The following is a 17,418-nucleotide window of genomic DNA, read 5'->3' as shown; positions in this document are numbered from 1 at the left end:
GCTACTAGGGAGGCTGAGGCTGGAGGACTGCCTGAACCCGGGAGGCAGAGGTTGCAGTGACCCAAGATCACGCCATTGCACTCCAGCCTGGGCAACGGGTGAAACTCGGTGTCAAAAAAACAAAAACAAAAACAATCCAGTGGATTAAGTATTATTATTTTCCCCATTTTGGGCAAGGAAATAGGTCCAGAAAGATAAAGTGTTTAGTTGGATATTTGCAGAACTCAGACTCACTGGCAGTTTCTCAGAAATCTGGTAACACCTTACACTAGATAACACCACTGCTCAGGCCCACAATGTAATTTATTTATGTTGATAACAGATATCAAAGACGAGACATTGAAGGTGGAAATAACAAGATGATAAAATTCTTTCAAATCCCTAGTCTTGGAAAAATCCCCCTGTGATACATTTAGCAGTTCAGCAGCTTTAAGACAGACATTTCTACAGCTCTAATTGCAGCCATTTTAGTTTCTAACAAACAGGTCCAGCCCAGGTCCCCTGATCTGCATCAATTACTTTTAGAAAAGGAATCAGGATCCGCTTCTTGGAGGGTAGAGTCACACACATACAAATGCACACGTGAATCTCTCTGTGGTGTTTAGTCTAGTTCTGCGGTTGGTTCTCAACCATCCCCTCCCAACAAACCTAACCCCAGTGCAGTTTTATGTTCCTCCCCCTTGACTCCACCCTCACCCTATACACACAAGGTATTTGGCAATACCTGGAGATACTTTTGGTTGTCACAACTGTTGGGGAGCTGCTACTGGCCTCTAGAGGCCGAGGATGCTGCCAAAAGTCCTACAATGCCCACTACAACAAAAAATCATGTGGCCCAAAATGTCAGTAGTGCTGAGGTCGAGGAATCCTGGTCTAGCGAATGCTATTAAACAAACACACAACTGAAATTACTTAGGATTGAACTGACCTTGCAGATTATGGCAAAGTAATGAAACTGAAGGCATTCTCTAGAGTGGACTGTTTATCCACCAATATATATTTACAAGTTATATCCGACCCATTTCCAATGATGATTTTGGCCTACCATAAATGCACGCACAAGACAGTTACAGTGAAGATTTTTCAAAAATATCAGAAGCCATAGAGACAGTGGGGAGAAAGAAAGTACATTCAACTTCTGCTAGTCACTGGGGATTTTCTGTCATAATTCTTTAAAAATCATTGATATGTCTTCTCCACTTATTTAAGCACTTTGTTGGTACAAGCCAGGTTTTCATCTATTCCAGTCCAGTAAGAATTAGAAAAAGAAGACTTGATGAATTCCAATATTTACCTTCCTGCCTCAGTGAAGATACAGAACTCTCAGGTTTTCAGACAGAGTTCAAATCTTCTTTGGGCTGACCTTTTAAGAGATAATGGGGTTACTTTTCAGCCCGGAGCAGAAAACAGGAGAGTGGTTGAGTGAAGAGGGAAGGGAGGCCGGGTTAGATGAGAAAGCCATAAATTAGTCCTTTCCAGGGGGGTTTCATTACTTTATGTGAAATACTGTCAAGTTCCAGAACATCAGAGACAATCATATACATGTATAAAAATACGTTAATATCCATGGGTGTGGTTATGTGCTGTGCTAGTATAAAACTGTAAATTAAGAAAATTCAGAAAAAACTTCTTTATACATTCTCCATTATAGTACAAAAGGCCTCTTTATAATAATATAATATGTAATGCCTGTTATCTTTTTTCTATATTTACAGTGTCTCTGCATTAGACTAACAGTGCAAATAGGAAGGAAGCTGTTTTATTATTTTGAGTGACATTTTACATTGTTCCCTAGAACCCCAATATTAATTACTTTCTACTGAACAAAGGTTATTTAGAATCCTACCTCATATTTCACACCAAAAACATTTTAAAGATAAATATAGTTAAGTAAATGTAAAAAATAGAAACCATAAAAATGCCAGAAGAAAACTGTAAGTAGTTTTCTAATCTTGGAGTTAGGAGAACTTCTTGAAGCACAGAACAGGAGGCAGGAATATGTAAGGAAATACTGATTGGAATACTTTTACAAAAATTTAAAACTGCACATTTGATATTTGATAACATTCAAGATCTGAGTTTTAACCTTTGTTCAACAGTTTTGTTTTTTTTTTTGTTTTTTTGAGACAGGGTCTTGTTCTGTTGTCCAGGCTGGAGTGCAGTGGTTCAATTGTGGCTCACTGCAGTAGCCTTGAACATTTCGGCTCAAGTGATGCTTCCCACTCGTAGCTTGGATGGGGTCTTGCTATGTTGCCCAGACTGGCCTTGAACTCCCCGCCTCAGGTGATCTTCCTGCCTTAGTCTCCAAAAGTACTAGGATTATAGGCCTGAGCCACTGTGTCTGGCCTGCTCAACAGGGTTTTGATGGCAATTAAATGGTTTGGAGGGGTAAGTAGGTGGCAACAGAGCAAATTTAAGTTATTGTGCACCTGTTATGATTGTCATTCATGTCTAAAAGCTGAATGACTTATGTCAAAGCAGCTTTTGATAGTGAACTTTCAATTTCTAGTTTATTTCTGGAATTTCCGCTAACATACTAATTGTTACCTTTTTTCCCCTTTAACCCTTATGCCATTTAGCCCTTACAACAATCTCACAAGGTATTGTCTTTATGTATAAGGAGCACCAGGGTTCAGAAAGCCTAGGTATTTTGTCTAAGGCCACACAGCTAGTGTGTGCCCACTGAGTGCCTCTGTCAGGCACACAGAGATTCTGAGAGCTTGAGAAAGACCCACCAAAACTTATGATGCCAACCTCACAATCTTCAATCAACCTGAGAGTCCCTGAACCCCACATGCATGTCTGTGCCATCAAAATACCGGGATGCCACCTGTTCACCTTCTTGAGTTATGTTAACTAAGAAAATGAATTTAAGGGCACAATGAAAATGCATCATACAGTTCTATGTGACAGGACTGTGTTAAGCACTTTACACAAATTATTTTATTCAGTCTTCTCAAGAGCCCTACAAAGTAGGGTTTTTGTTGTTTTTGAGACAGGGTCTCACTCTGTCACACAGGCTAGAATGCAGCGGGGCAATCTCAATTTACTGCAGCCTCGACCTCCTGAGCTCAAGTGATCCTCCCACGTCAGTCTCCAGAGTAGCTGGGACTACAGGCGTGTGCCACCATGCCTGGCTAATTTGTGCATATTTTGTAGAGATGGGATTTCACCATGTTGACCATACTGGTCTCAAACACCTGAGCACAAGGGATCTGCTAGCCTCAGTCTCCCAAAGTGCTGGGATTATAAGCATTTGCCACCTTGCCTGGGGCCAGAAGTAGGTATTCTAAGCTGCAATTTACAAGATAGGAAAACCGAGGCTGTCAGAGGTTAAGCAGACTGCCCCAAGTGCCTTAGTTGAAGGAGCAATACTGCCAGAGTATTTTTCCATTAAGTTTGGTAGTTATAGGAATGTTAGACATTCCCATATTCAGTTAAAAATATTTTAATTAAATATCTAGACAGGCCAGGTGTGGTGGCTCACGCCTGTAATCCAAACACTTTGGAGGTCAAGGCGGGCGGATCACCTGAGGTCGGGAGTTCAAGACCAGCCTGACCAACATGGTGAAATCTTGTCTTTATAGAAAAAAAAAAATTAAAAAAAAGAAAAAATATCTAGACAATGACTTTGCATATTGATTTTTGGTTGCTATACACAGATCTGAATAACCAAGCACCCTTTGGTACGATTTCAGTGGCTAGTCCACCTTAAGCCTTTTTTATAGCAGGGATTGGTATATGACAGCCAGAGGGCCCAATCCAGCTCACAGCCTGGTTTTCTGAAGTTCACAAACTGGGAATGTGGTGTTTTTGTTTTTTTTTTTATGATTGAAAAAAATCAAAAGAGTAATATTTCATGACGTGAAAAGTACATTAAATCCAAATGTCAAGGCCTAAAAATAAAAATTTTATTAGAACATAGCCAGACTCATTCATTTACATGTCATCTTATAGACGCTTTTGTGTTATAACAGCATAGAGTGGAGAAGTTGTGTCAGGGACTGTATGGTACGCAAAACCTACGATATTTACTCTCTGGGCTTTTACAGAAAAAGTTTGCTGACCCCAGTTCTACAGCATGATACAACTGGAGGTTCTGGATTTTTTTCTACTAAATTTCAGAAAAAAAAATTACCTTCTTTTTCCAGAAATAATATGAAAGCAGCCTTCCTATGAAAAAACGTTTACAGCCTAGGATGATTTGAAATGACACCATTAGGTTCTAGTTCCAGTGACTGGCTAGTGGGTCCAGCTTGAAAGACCCCCTCCCTCCATTTTAAATACACTAGAGTTAGCACTAGATGGTAAAGCTGGGTCTTACTACCCAACCTGTCCTCCCGTTATTCATCTTGACCGCGTTATGGGTTTAGTTTCACAACATTATGAGTTCATCCAGGCTTCTTGAATCATTTATAGGAATTTTCATTTTCACTCTCAAACTCTTACACTTTCTCTGCTGTGAATTTTTTTTTAACATAAAGCTCAGACTACTAAATGGCTTACACAAGTACCATAAAGTTTATACTTTATTTTTTAAGCAATCAGAATTTTTAAAAATTGCTTTTTCTTGAGAAACTAAACTTAATTTTGCAGGTCGCAGAAGAAAATACCTTTATATCCAATGATCTCAAAGCACCTCTGGTGAAAATACGTAACAAGGTAAAGAACGTCTATTTTTAAATACGACTTCTTGGAGGAAATATTATTTAATGGAAAAGATGTGACTAGTAACGAAGTCCAAGGCTATTTCTGGTTCTGCGAATGACTCACTTTGACTTTGGGCAAACCATCTCACCACTGTTGCTCTTTATCTGCAAAAACTGGACTTCATGCCTATGGGAGTTGCATGGCTAATCAATGCCTGGAAAATGCGTAGTGGCAGATGCTACAAAAGTGCTGAGCCTTAAAAAAAAAAAAAAACCACCGCCACCCCCCAATTTGTATTCAGTTGAGGTTGGGGTTTATTGTTATTTAACATTCGAAGGCCAACACTATGTTAAGTCCATCGTGCTGCACAGAACAGATAATATCACTGTCCAGTAGGGATTTTTTAATCTAGGATTTTTGACTTTTAAAAAATTTACTGTGGTTGGGTGTTAAGAATCCGGTAATACACCCATGCAAAAACGTCAACCTTTAAGTTGCAAACTATCGATTGGAAAACCTAAATAAACCCCCTCCAAAAACAAACAAAAAAGGCCTTCCCCCGCCCCGCCAAGAAATCCCTCAAAAACAAGAATTCTTCTGATGTTTTTCTCCTCCCTGCAGTTCTCCATGTTACAGTCCTTGGAGGTAGAACAGGCATAAAATACTTTCACTAATAAAATATGACAAACCGCCGGATTATACGTGGCCGATTCCCAGTGATTGCCCTGCTACACAAAGCAGAAAAGTAAATGCCATCATCCCCCTTAGAACAAAAGAACTTAGGAATAAAAAACATGGAGAGGGGGGAGAAAGCAGCAATAAATAAAGGTGAGCCAAGGCCCCCGTTCCTCGCCCCTCCCGGGAGCGAGTGCGGGACTAAGTACTGCTAATAAAGTGGTTCAAGGGTAGTTATTTGGAAAGGGGGCGGGGTGGCAAGGGGAGGGAGCGGGCGAGCGGCTGCCGGGGATTGCATGTTGCATTCGGCTTGAGGTTGCATCTCTCCTGTTGCCTGGACCACGCTCTCCCATTGCAGTGTTTCCTCATCGCTTCTCCTCGCTCCTGCCCATCGCGGCTTTTTTCCCCCCCTTCAAACTGCTGTTGCACTGGAGGGAGTTGGGGCCGCTTCGGAGCCCCTTTGCAGCTCCCGCGGGCGGGAGGGGGGAGTTGGGCTCGGGCCGCGGAGTTGGGGGGGCCGCCGCGGGCGCCGGCCTCGCCTCGGCTGCGGCTGCACGAGCCCGGGATTGCGGCGGCCCCGGAGTTTGGCCGCCTTCGCCGCCGCTAGGTGCTCGGCCCCATCACCGCCGTCGCCGCCGCTGCACTGGAGTTTGGCTGCCGCTGCCCTACTTCACTCTAGTTTAGTTTCACTCACTTTACATCCGGGTTTTTTCCCTAGGCAATGGGCGCCGCAGCACACCCCGTTCCTTAGGCAAAGTGAAATAAATTCGCCGCACCGACACGTCAAGTAGTCCGCCTGCCCGAGCGCCGCCGCGGGCCCCCGTCGTCCCCCCCGCCGCCGCCCCACCGGGGGTGGCGGGACCCAGACGTCCCGGTAGCCGCAGGCCGAGGCGCGGGGGCCCGGGCCGGCCGCCGTACCACTCCGACCGGCGGCCCCCTCCCTGCCCGCCGCGGCCCGCTTTCTCCCGGCGCCTACTCTCCCCTCGCCCTCGTCCCCGCTTTTCCAGCCCCAGTCCCTCTCGCCCGGCTCTCGGGAGCGGCGGGGGCGCGCACGGCGGCGGCGGCAGCGGGGCGGCGGGGCCGCGCGGCGGGCTCCCGCGCGGGCGAGTGTGTCTGGGCCTGGGCGGAGGGATCCCCGGGCTGAGGCGGCGGAGGTGCTGCGGCCCGGGGCCGGGTGGTGAATGGGCTGGTGGTGCTCGCTGCTGCTGCTGAGAGGAGGAGGAGGATGAAGAGTTGGGCTTGTTTGTCTCTCACAGTTTCTCTCCTGCTGCTCTGATTCCCCCCTCCCGATTCCGGCCCGGGGCCTGTGTGTGTCCCTCCTGGAGGAGGAGGAGGATCCAGTTCCTCCCCCCAACCCCCTCCTCCCCACCCCCCCCTTGCCTGGGGAAGAGGAGGAAAGAAACAGCCCAGAGAGAGAGAGAGAGAGTGAGTGAGTGAGAGAGAGAGAGAGAGGGAGAGAGAGGGAGAGAGAGGAGAGGAGGAGGAGGAGGAGGAGGAGGAGGGAGAAGGGAACAACCTACCATCTTAACACACTAATATCTAAAAAGTGCGAGAGGCCCAGAGCAGCAGCAGAAGCAGCAGCAGCAGCTCCAGCTTCTTCCCTCCCTCCCCATGAAGAAGAGTTCCCTCCTCCTCCTCCTCCTGCTTCTCCTGCTCAGAGTTCCTGCCTCCAGCTGCCAGGGGGGACAGCCAGCCAGCAGCAGGAGGGTGCAGTATCCCAGCTTTTCCATTCTCTCTTCTCCTCACTCTCTCTCTTTTTTTCTGGAGTAGCTCTATTTCCCCTCCCTCCCCCTTCCCCCTCTGCCTCTCTCCTCTCTCCCTCTGTCTTGTCGCTTGTGTTTGTCTCTGGGAGGATCAGGGGCTGCCTGCTTGGAGTTTGTTGTGGGGGGAGGTAGGGGGAGGGGAGGGGTGTGTGGGAGGGAGGAGGGAAAGGGGGGTGTTCTCGTCAGGACCCCTCAGTCAACTTGAGATTTGAGCAATAACTTCCCCTTCGGGGCGCCCCCCTGCGTGCCCTTCCCATACCTCCCCCCGAAAAAAAAGACAATGGGAAAACCTTGGCTCCCCCCCTCCTCCCCTCTGCCCTCCACCCCTCCCTAGGATAAATTGGAAGTAAGTTTAGGAGCAGCCTCGGGATCCTGGGCGCAGAGTGCAGGGCCGGAGCGGGTGACAGAGGCGGCGTGCCGGGGGCGGCGGGGAGGGGGTGTCACATTGTCCCGGTGGGGGGCCGGCCGGGGGCCGCGGGCGGGGGCGGGGGGCGCGGAGCCTCGCCCGCCCCCCTCTGCTGTCCCTTGGCCCGGGGAGGGTAGCCGGGGCTCCTCCACCCCCCCCACCCCACCCTGGGATGCTGTCGGGGGGAAGTTTTTATTATGGTTATTTAATTAAAAAAATTTTTTTTTTTGGAAAACCATCTTGTTTGGTGACTGAGGGATCTGGTTAAAAAAAAAAAAAAAAAAGCTGCGGCTGCTGACGCTGCCGGGCCCGAGTGTGTGTGTGTGTGTGAGTGTGTATGTGTGTGTGAGTGTGAGTGTGTTGGTGCATTTGTCTTGGGTGGCCGGAGCAGCGTTGGGGAAATTCCGCTTATTCTTCTTCTTCTGCAACTTGTTATTCCGGAGAGTCTGCCTGCACCCCTCACCCCGGGGCCGGCCCTCCCGCATTCGCCCCCGCCGCCGGCGGCCGCGGGGCGCCCCCGGGACCCCAAGCGGGCCGGGGCGGACAGGCCGCTCCGAGAGGGGCCGCGGCCGCCCCTCCCCCGCCCGCGCCCCCGCCGGGGGGAGGGGCGCGCGGAGTGGGACTCTTTCCGTTTGGTCCAGCCCCGTCGTGCACGCAGTTCCCAACACTTCTCGTCATCCTCTCTTTGGTCTCTTTATTCTGCTGAGCGGTACTGTTAGGATTTTTTTTTTTCTCCCCCTGACCACGTTCGCGATGGTGGGTAGCAGCAAGGTGGCCCTGGTAGAGGAGGGGTTGGTATCGAGATTGGGCACCGGGAGAGAACGTCTCCTTTCAACTTTGTCTGTGGCTTGCACCCCCGGAGAAGGCCACAAGCCGGTTGTGGGGTGCAGATGTGCCAAGAGTGATTTCTAAGTAGTTGAGTTGTGATGAGGGTACGACTGCTAATGGTCGGCAGGTTTTGTTTTCATTGGTGAATCTGGTGTCATCATATTCCGGTCATATGTTGAAATATTCTTTGTTTAGGTCTGGAAGTAGAGAATCTCACTCTGCACGTCCACATTGTGTTGTTTTTAAAATGATGTCTCTAGGAGTATGGATTTCTAGAATTTCAGATCTGAGAGAAGGTCTGCACTTGTGTGGGCCTCCTTACCTGGCCTTGACAGTGAACTTTGTGGCTGTGTTTCGGATTTCAAAGATTTGCCCCATAGCTGGGGAACGAGTTGTGCATTTTTGCTAATAGTCGGTGTCAGGAATGTAGATGACTGAGCTGGAGAAGTTAGTGAGGGAAGAACATTTATATATAAATAATGGGTAGTTGAATATTAGAATCAGATTAATTTGGGCTGATGAAAGTTTGTTTGTTTGTTTTAAAGCAGTTGTACACTCTGGGAAGGAAGCCTTTTCACAGGTTCTCTTGTTAGGGATTCTTTAAGGCGAGGGGTTGGAATTATCTCCTTTTTGAGAGGATTCTCATCAATATCTGTAGCTTTATTGAGGGCCAGATAAGGGTACTGAAATTGGGGCTAAACCATGTTAGCATACTTTTCAGTATTTATGATATTTGTTTACTTCGGGTGTTCGCTCTAATTTGGGCATTAGAAATAAATAGGTCAGCTTTGCTTTTGGTCTTTGAAGTCTGGCCCCTCCTTCCTTCTTTAAGTTTCACCATTTACTTGGTTTACAGCATTGTTGGAAACTGTTACTACATTTTTACTGGAAATACTATTATTCATTTTAATTTTGGTAAGTTCCTTCTTATTCTCTTCTGTCTTCACTTGTTTATGAAATCTGTGTTGTGGGCTTAAGCTAGTTTGTTTTAGAAGGTCATTAAAAATGTCTGAAAAATACATTTTCAAATCCAGGGACTTATCTTTTGATGGCAAAGAGGAAATTTTGTGTGCAGTTATACTAATGTTTATTTTAAAAATTTCTGTACTTAAAACGTTTGTAGATTTACAAATATCCTTAAGTGAAGAGCATAGTAATAGTGGACAGAGTTCTCAAAGTACAAACATCTGGCTAACATGTTAAAAATCTTCCAGGTGCTTTTTTTGTTGTTGTTTTTTTAACATCAGACTTTTGCTTTTGATAACATAATAGTATTTTCAGTTTGACTGGCATTGCTTGGCTGCCCATAATAAAGTTTTTTGCTTGGGTGCTATTGAAGGCTTTTTAACTTAGTTTTTAGATAATTTTTGCAGGCTTGATTTAAGCATGTTATATTTTGAACTCAGGCAAGTTGTTATGGAACTGGAGTAGTAATAGATGAAAAAGACAGGTACCTGGGCTAATTGTATTTTTAGAAGGTATAAGTGATGGATGGGGCCTATTTCTTTTAGCCTTGAGGGGTCCATCCTTTTTCCTATTCAGTCATCTGGAAGGACCTGCCTCTGAAATATTCTTCTTCTGCTTACATGAAGATCTCTAAATGCTATCCAGCAGGAGGTGCTACAGCAAGATAAAGGATATTTTTGAGTTTTGAGGGTCTTGCTACTTATTACAGCTCTACTTAGCTTCAGCTAAGCAACAGGATTAACACCTTAAAGTTCCAGAAAGATTTTGAGTAAGTCCATTTAAAACTTTCAATCATAAATTATGTTTGCTATGTGAAACTGAAGTCTTTGACTATACAAAGTAGGTGTGTGATTGTGGATAGCTTAAGGATTCTGGGCCTAGGTACAGAGCACTGTTTAGAATTATTTTATTTGGAAAGGGAGTTCGTCTTCTGTTGATGAGTGGGATGTTGAGCAAGTATTTTTAAAAAATTATTTGTAGTTTTTATAAACAAAAGTAGTTGCTATGATTTAGGGCTTTAAGCCTTGTTATCATCCCTATAATATTAATAATATTAATACAAATAGTATAGAGTAGTTGAGATTTTGGAAAGGGGGATAGTGTGTGGAAAAAATTTTAGACTTCTTCTGGTTTTATTCCCCCATCAGATTTACAGACAATGATTCTAATGTACATCAATTTTTACTCACTCAGCATCATAAATACATATGGTAGATATACTTAAGTTAGCCTGCAAAGACTGAGATTCTTGAACTGTAAGTAAAGTTCTGTCAGTGGCAGGTCATTGCTGATGTAACAATAACTGCATAAAGATGAATATAGCTACTTTAACAGTTTCATAGCATTTACAGCACATGGTCCTCTGAAACTCTGTTAGTGTTAGGTCAATTGATTATCACTGGAAATATCATGCCACGTGGTTGCTTGTGAAGTTTTGTGTCAAAGTTTTAACAACTTGAGGATGCTAGAAAGTTTGATAAATCTGCTTTGAATTTTGTCTATTTTGTAGGCATAATACTATTTTCTTAGTAAGACCAAATGAGATAATACATGTAAAAGTTCTTCATAAATGGTAAGAAATCATGCAGATATTAAGTTGTTGAGATAGGTAACTAATTAATACATGGCCAGAGGCTTCTGTCTTAAAATGCTAAGTTTTTCCATATCAGAGAAATGCATTTAAAGTGCACCCTGGACACTATAATTTTTGAGATGGAGTCTCACTCTGTTGCCCAGGCCAAAGTACGATGGCGCTATCTCAGCTTACTGTAACCTCCACCTCCCAGGTTCAAGTGGTTTTCCTGCCTTTCAGCCTCCTTAGTGGTTGTGATTTCAGGTGCCTGCCACCATGCTCGGCTAATTTTTGTATTTTTAGTAGATAACGGGGTTTCACCATGTTGGCCAGACTGGTCTTGAACTCCTGACCTCAGGTGATCCACCTGCCTGGGCCTCCCAAAGTCCTGGGATTATAGGCATGAGCCACTACACCCAATCTAAATTTTTGTTTTTTAAGTACTGTTGTGGTTACCAAAAGTCTCTTTGTTATAGTTGTGAAGCTTCATGTAAAAAATGCTGCCTAGTCAATTTTCTATAATTTAAAAAAAAAAAGTCATTTTTCCTTTTGAAGATCTTGTGAATTGTATGTTCCCATTACAGTTTTTCTTCATTTCTCCATTGATGTGATATGATAGTAGTTGATTTTAGTGAGTGTTTAAGTTCTTGGATTCTTCTATAGACTCTTATTAACACAGAGTAACAGATGTCATGGTTAAAGTTTTGAATGTTTTGACTGACTGTTAACTTTCTGAAAGAGTCTCACTGACTAAAGCTTTCAAGCTTGTTTCACAGTGAAAAAGATGTATATCTGTATGTGTTAGTATTAGGTATATGTGGATATATCATTTTTGTTTTTCTATTTTAGAAGGATACATGAGGAAATGACTACTCAAATGTAGAGGAGTGCACTGAAATATTTTTGTGTAAAAATAACCCAAAAGTTTAAGCCTTAAGTTTCAGCTTTCTTATAAACTCTGCTCACAAATTTGGGATAGAAACATTTTAAATTAAAATATAGATAATTAGGGACCCTGTGTTTATGAGCCTATCAAAAGGTATAGTATCTTAAATTTTAGAAGTGACTGTTGTTTTGAAATTGCCCCCGTTAGAAAGTAAATATAGAAACTTGCTTCTGTGAAGGGTGAGAAAACATTGAACTGTTTAGATAAAAATGAAACCTCTCTCGGGGTGTTATTAACTTTTTCATCCTATAGACAGTGAATATTAAAGCTTTCTGTGAAGACATACTGAAGTTAAGATTATATTAATGTACTTTTAAATTTTGTATCCTTAATGTTTTATTGCTGAAGGCTTTTGTATTTAGTTACTATTCAAAGAGAGAAAGGAAGGAATTAAAGTTTTAGGTCTCTGACCTTTGACAGAATTCTTTTATATCTATATCTGGAACTGATTTCTTGAAACATGTTTGAATTTTCATATTATTTTGTGCTGGGAAATATTAATGATTTATGTTGACTTCTCAGGAGCTTTTGTACATGGGCTTACGAGGTATATGTTTTTGCTGCTTTGGAATTTTTTAAAAAAGAAATATGTTAACACTGCACTGAATTTATTTTAGATAATTATTTCTTAAATAGCATATATTTTGTACTTTGTGTGTATGGCCATACTATTTTGTAGGCTTTCATGTAATTCTTAGATGTGTGTTAAATTTTTGAATAGTTATCTTTTGTGAAAATGTTGAAATAGACTTTTAGGAATAACTTTTCTATTACTTGTCCATCAGTTCAGTCTTAAAATTACAGTGAACTCTTCCCTTTTAGAAATTATATGTGAGGTTCAGTCATCCTTTGGACCTTACTAAAGCAACTTTCTTATGCTAGACTTGTGTGGCATTTTGAATACCCCTCCCCTTGTCCGTTCTAGTACCCTGCAAGTCTTCCCCTCTCCCTGCCTTAAAAAAAACGTTGAATAAAAAAGCATTTGGTGAAAATGTCTCAGTTGAAGGCAACTATTATTTTCTATATTTTGGAATCAGTTACAGAAATGTTTTCTGCTTTTTTAAGTTGTCAAGAAAGTGAACCAGTATGGAAGGGATAGGAAGGGGATGAGGCCTAACAGGTTGATGATCTAGGCTTTATTTTTGACTCTGTTTGTGGGCCTAGGGGGAAAAAATAACTTAAACTCAGAAGCCAAAAAAGATGGGTTTTGTTTTATTGTTTTGGCTGCATTGAGAATACAAACTGTCAGTACTTGAGGAGAAGGAGCAGCAGAAAGGAATTGATTTTTTTTCTGCTGCAGATCCAAGTATTGTTAACCATGTGCATCTCCAAAGCAACATACTTGCAAATCAAACTGTAGTTGATTCTTTCACTCAGTTAACAGTCAGAACCCTAAATTGTTTTTTTTTTTATTTTATTTTAAATGAGTACCCAAAACTTTGGGGTAATGACAATAATTTTCTGATAAAAGTGGGTGATAGTAACCATGGCAACTGCTATCTCTGGCCTTATGGACAGTATGTTGTATTGATGAAGCTTCAAATCCTTTATAGTAGCCTGTCACTTTTATGGTGAAATGTAGTAGCATGTGTTGCAGATGATTTTTAGCTGGATTGCGTTAAATTTGTGTGCCAGCTTACCTTTCCTTGTTAGGAATTTCTTGGACTTTATTCCAAAACATGTTTGTGAAGGTGCTGTTGCCTGAAAATAACCCACCACCTGTGTTAGGCCTGATGCAGATTGCAGTTAGTTCTTTCCCAGCCTCCTTCCACAGTCTTGCAGAAATAGGAGGGTGTGTAGCAACTGTATATATGTAAATTCTAGCTCAGACTTATCAGCTTGTGTTTGGACATGTTACTGATAGCTTAAAAATTTTTTTTGTATTTTTGGAAGAGGTCAATGGATGAGAGAAGTGGGCCTGTAGTTGGAATACTGTTTTTCTAAGTGTTCTTTCTTGAAGTCTCTCTCTGTGTGTGTGTGTGTGTGTGTGTGTGTGTGTGTGTGTGTAGGGAATTAGAGATGAGGAATGAAGGCATAAATGTTGAGTAAGGACTTTACAAAAGCAGAACTTAAGTATTTTTGGTTTGTTTTTGTGATGGTGTATGTATGTATTACTATAAAAATTATTTCCTAGTGGGCAGTATTAGAATATGGGGAATGTTTGCTTGTGATAGTTTTCTTCAAGAAAAATTATTTATAAAACATATCTTGAATAATTGTTAAAAGGCAACCTGTTAAAACAATTAAACTTTTTTTCTTTTTTTGCTTTCTTTTTCTTTTTAATTTTTATTTATTTATTTATTTTTATATTGAGTCTTGTTCAGTGGCCAGGTTGGAGTGCAGTGGCGCGATCGCGGCTCACTGCAGCATCCACCTTCTGGGTTCAAGCAATTTCTCCTGCCTCAGCCTCCTGAGTATCTGGGACTATAGGCATGTGCTACCGCACTCTGCTAATTTTTGTATTTTTAGTAGAGATGCAGTTTCACAGTATTGACCAGGATGCTCTCAATCTCTTGACCTTGTCATCTGCCCATGTCAGCCTTCTAAAGTGCTGGATTACAGGTGTGAGCCACCATGCCCGGCCAAAACAATTAAATTTTTTGAGGGAGAGGATTAGAGGGTGTTGAAATGGATTCATTCAAACTTTAAAAAACTGTTTCAAAAGTTATATTTTTATTACATTGTCTTTTTGACTTTTAATCATTTTTTTCTGTGCTTCTATGTAAGATTTTTCTAATGAGAAAATGTTGATCTAAATATTGATACTTTTTTTCCAATATGTGCTAGAAAAACTGTGTGCCAGAGCAGAGAACATACAAATTTGATCTAAATTTGATTGGACTCTGATAATAAGATATAGTCAAATTGTGCTAGATAGTTCAGAGTTTCTTGAAACTTATTGTGATAAAGTGGTTTACTTACTACAAGTCCCAGTATGCATTGCAGTTTTTGCTTAACTTCAGATTAGAGCACTGCATGCTGGGACCTGTAGTTGATTTAAACAGTACGGAAAACCCTTCCCTCTGTCTACTCCATTTTATACACAGCTTTCCAGGCTTCTAAGAACTTTCTGCTAAGTAGTTTGATTACTAATATTATTATTATTATACTGCTGAAATTCTAAAGTGAGTCTTCAGAAACAGCTTGGTGTTTTAGTTTACGTTAGATTAGTTTATTGTATTTTTTTATAAGCTACTATAAGATTTACACAGAAAATGATATATTGAAAACTTGACTTAGCAGATGTAAATATTTTTATGCATGTGGTGATACTTTTTATAATCAGGGCATCATTGATTGCTAGTGTGGGCATGAGAAGTCTTTTATTATCAAGCCTGATAAATATGCTGTTCCTTTTTTTTTTTTTTTTTTTTTTTAGTGGGGATAGTTATTCTCTAAGGTTGGATGGAAGATTTTTTTGTACCAGTATTTAATTTCATAGTTCTGTGATTCTTCTGTAATAATTGTCAACATCTTGAATATCAGTACCCTTTAACTGGAATTCCTGAAAATAAAGGTGGTTTTAGTGTAATTTTAATCCTTGAAGATGTAGTCTGAGGCAGAGAAAGAGGTGAAACTTGTTTAATAATTTATTTTTTTATTTGTAAGGTTTAAATTTTTTTTGAGGATTCTACTTTTATTAACTAATATCAGAGGGTTGTTGCAGGGATTAATTGTTAAAATCTATGACAGTGCCTAGCACAGTGTTTGCCACATAATAAGGGCTCAGTATATGTGTAGAATTATCAGCAACAGCAGTGGTAGTGGTTACTGTTATCTTAAAAAATAGCACGCTTCACATTTTTTTCTCTCTTTTTACAGTATAATTTGATCAGAAGCCCAGGCTGTTCTAAAAAGACCTTGAGATTTTTGGCTTATGGTGATGATGTGGCAAACTCCTTAGAATGTTTCTGCTGTGTGTAAAATGTCCTTGCACCTCAGTTTCTCCCTAAGAAATATATGCCCCCAAAAGGACTATCACGCCAGTAGCTGAATTTTGAATAGTATTCAGCTCTGCTTGTCTAGTACTCATTGCATCTATACCACAAGCCTTTGGTTGACTTCAGAAAGTTCAAAAGGTAATGAAAATTTCTTTGTTTGCAATGTTTGCAGTGGTAGAATATCCAAACTAGTTGATTAAAGAAAAGAAGATGCTGCAAAAATGCCCCTTGCGTTACCGTGTATGTAACCTTGAAAAGTTCTGTTGTGTTTAGAAGCATGTACCAATATATCACTGTAGTTCCCAGTGTTACAGGATTGATGTACAAGAGCCCAGTAAGCAGCCCCAGAAAGGTGTTGTTTCCAAATATCTTATGTCTTTACATTAATTTTCTCTTTTAGGACACTGACTTCTTTTAGGTTCTTGAATTTGTAGGATATGTTTATTTGCATGGATTGTCCCTTTTGGCTGTTTGAAAAAGGAAAGGGATGCCTGGGGATATTGGAAAATGTAAGTGTGAGTTACAATGTATATGTCTTAGTTTGAATGTATGCAGGAGCAGGGTAGTGCCTTTCTTACTTGCTTAGCCAGAATCTTATTCCAGCTTTTTCTCTTGCAAGGAGTTTTACAATATTGTTGTTGAGGACATGATTATTTAAGAAAATTCTGCCTTTAGTTTTATTTATTTATTTAGAGACAGAGTCTTGCTCTGTTGCCGAGGCTGGAGTGTAGTGGCTCAGCTCAGTGCAGCCTCTGTCTCCCAGGTTCAAGCAATTCTCATGCCTCAGCCTCTTGAGCAGCTGAAATTACAGACATACACCACCATGCCTGGCTAATTTTTGTGTTTTTAGTAGACATAGGGTTTCACCATGTTGGCCAGGCTGGTCTCTAACTCTTGGCTTCAAGTAATCTGCCCGCTTTGACCTCCCAAAGTGCTGGGATTACAGATGTGAGCCGCCATACCTGGCCCAGGTAATATTTTTTAAAGTACTTTATATAGCAAACCAATCCACTGTAACAGTACTAGCCTGCTCCCCCAACATAGTTGTGATTTAAAATTTGTTAATATGTAGATTAGACATTAAATAGATTCTTTAGATGTGTCCAAAATGTATGGAATCTGGTCTGATATGCTTCCACTTTATAAACTGTTTTATTTATATTACATCAGTTTGTCTTTTCAAGACCTAATATTTTGAAATAAATTCAGCAGTTACAAAGGAGTTAATACAAAGAGCTAAATATAAGGAGGAAAATAGTCCCTGGTATTAATGGGCCAGTGCAGAAAATAGCAGGTTTGGAGGAATTCTCATTCCATATTTTCATCATTGTATGTACCCATGTGCTTACTGAAATACTAAAGTTGGAAATCAGGAGAGGAAATAAGGAGAGGAAAACTGGGCAGCCATGCATATTCAGTGTAGAGACCTTTGACACACCTAAATTATTGAACAGTTTTCTTTTGTAATGAAATGTCCCAGGTCAGAATAAAGGAAACATTTGTGATGATGTCAGAAGACTTGGCCTGTCACTTAGCTGTATATTCTTGGGAAATTCATTCCTGCTGGGCTTTAGCTTACCCAGTGGTAAAATGGGGATAATAATAAGGGCCTGCTTCACTATGACATTAAAAGGATTAGATAAGAATATTCATGAATGTACTTTATATAA

General features: G+C 41.4%; 1 protein-coding gene across 36 annotated transcripts in view; it reads left to right on the top strand.

Annotated features, from left to right (window-relative positions):
* The first annotated feature begins 6,467 nt into the window (after positions 1-6,467).
* The window catches only part of PHF21A (PHD finger protein 21A), a 195,554-nt gene continuing 184,603 nt past the window's right edge, over positions 6,468-17,418 (top strand). For 19 of the 36 annotated variants that reach the window (XM_078340919.1, XM_078340914.1, XM_054240811.2 and 16 more), the window contains exon 1: positions 6,468-7,032. The gene's annotated coding sequence lies outside the window, so the exon portion shown is untranslated. Of the gene's footprint in view, positions 7,033-8,114; positions 8,251-9,178; positions 9,238-9,833; positions 10,058-15,629; positions 15,887-16,148; positions 16,258-17,418 lie in introns of those variants that run through there. The other 17 variants (XM_078340916.1, XM_078340924.1, XM_035262484.3 and 14 more) reach the window with 5 other exon arrangements.

The sequence above is a fragment of the Callithrix jacchus genome, chromosome 10 (assembly GCF_049354715.1).
Source record: "Callithrix jacchus isolate 240 chromosome 10, calJac240_pri, whole genome shotgun sequence".
Lineage (NCBI taxonomy): Eukaryota > Metazoa > Chordata > Mammalia > Primates > Cebidae > Callithrix > Callithrix jacchus.
The sequence above is the reverse complement of the archived record's forward strand: the minus strand, read 5'-3'. Positions and strand labels throughout refer to the sequence as shown.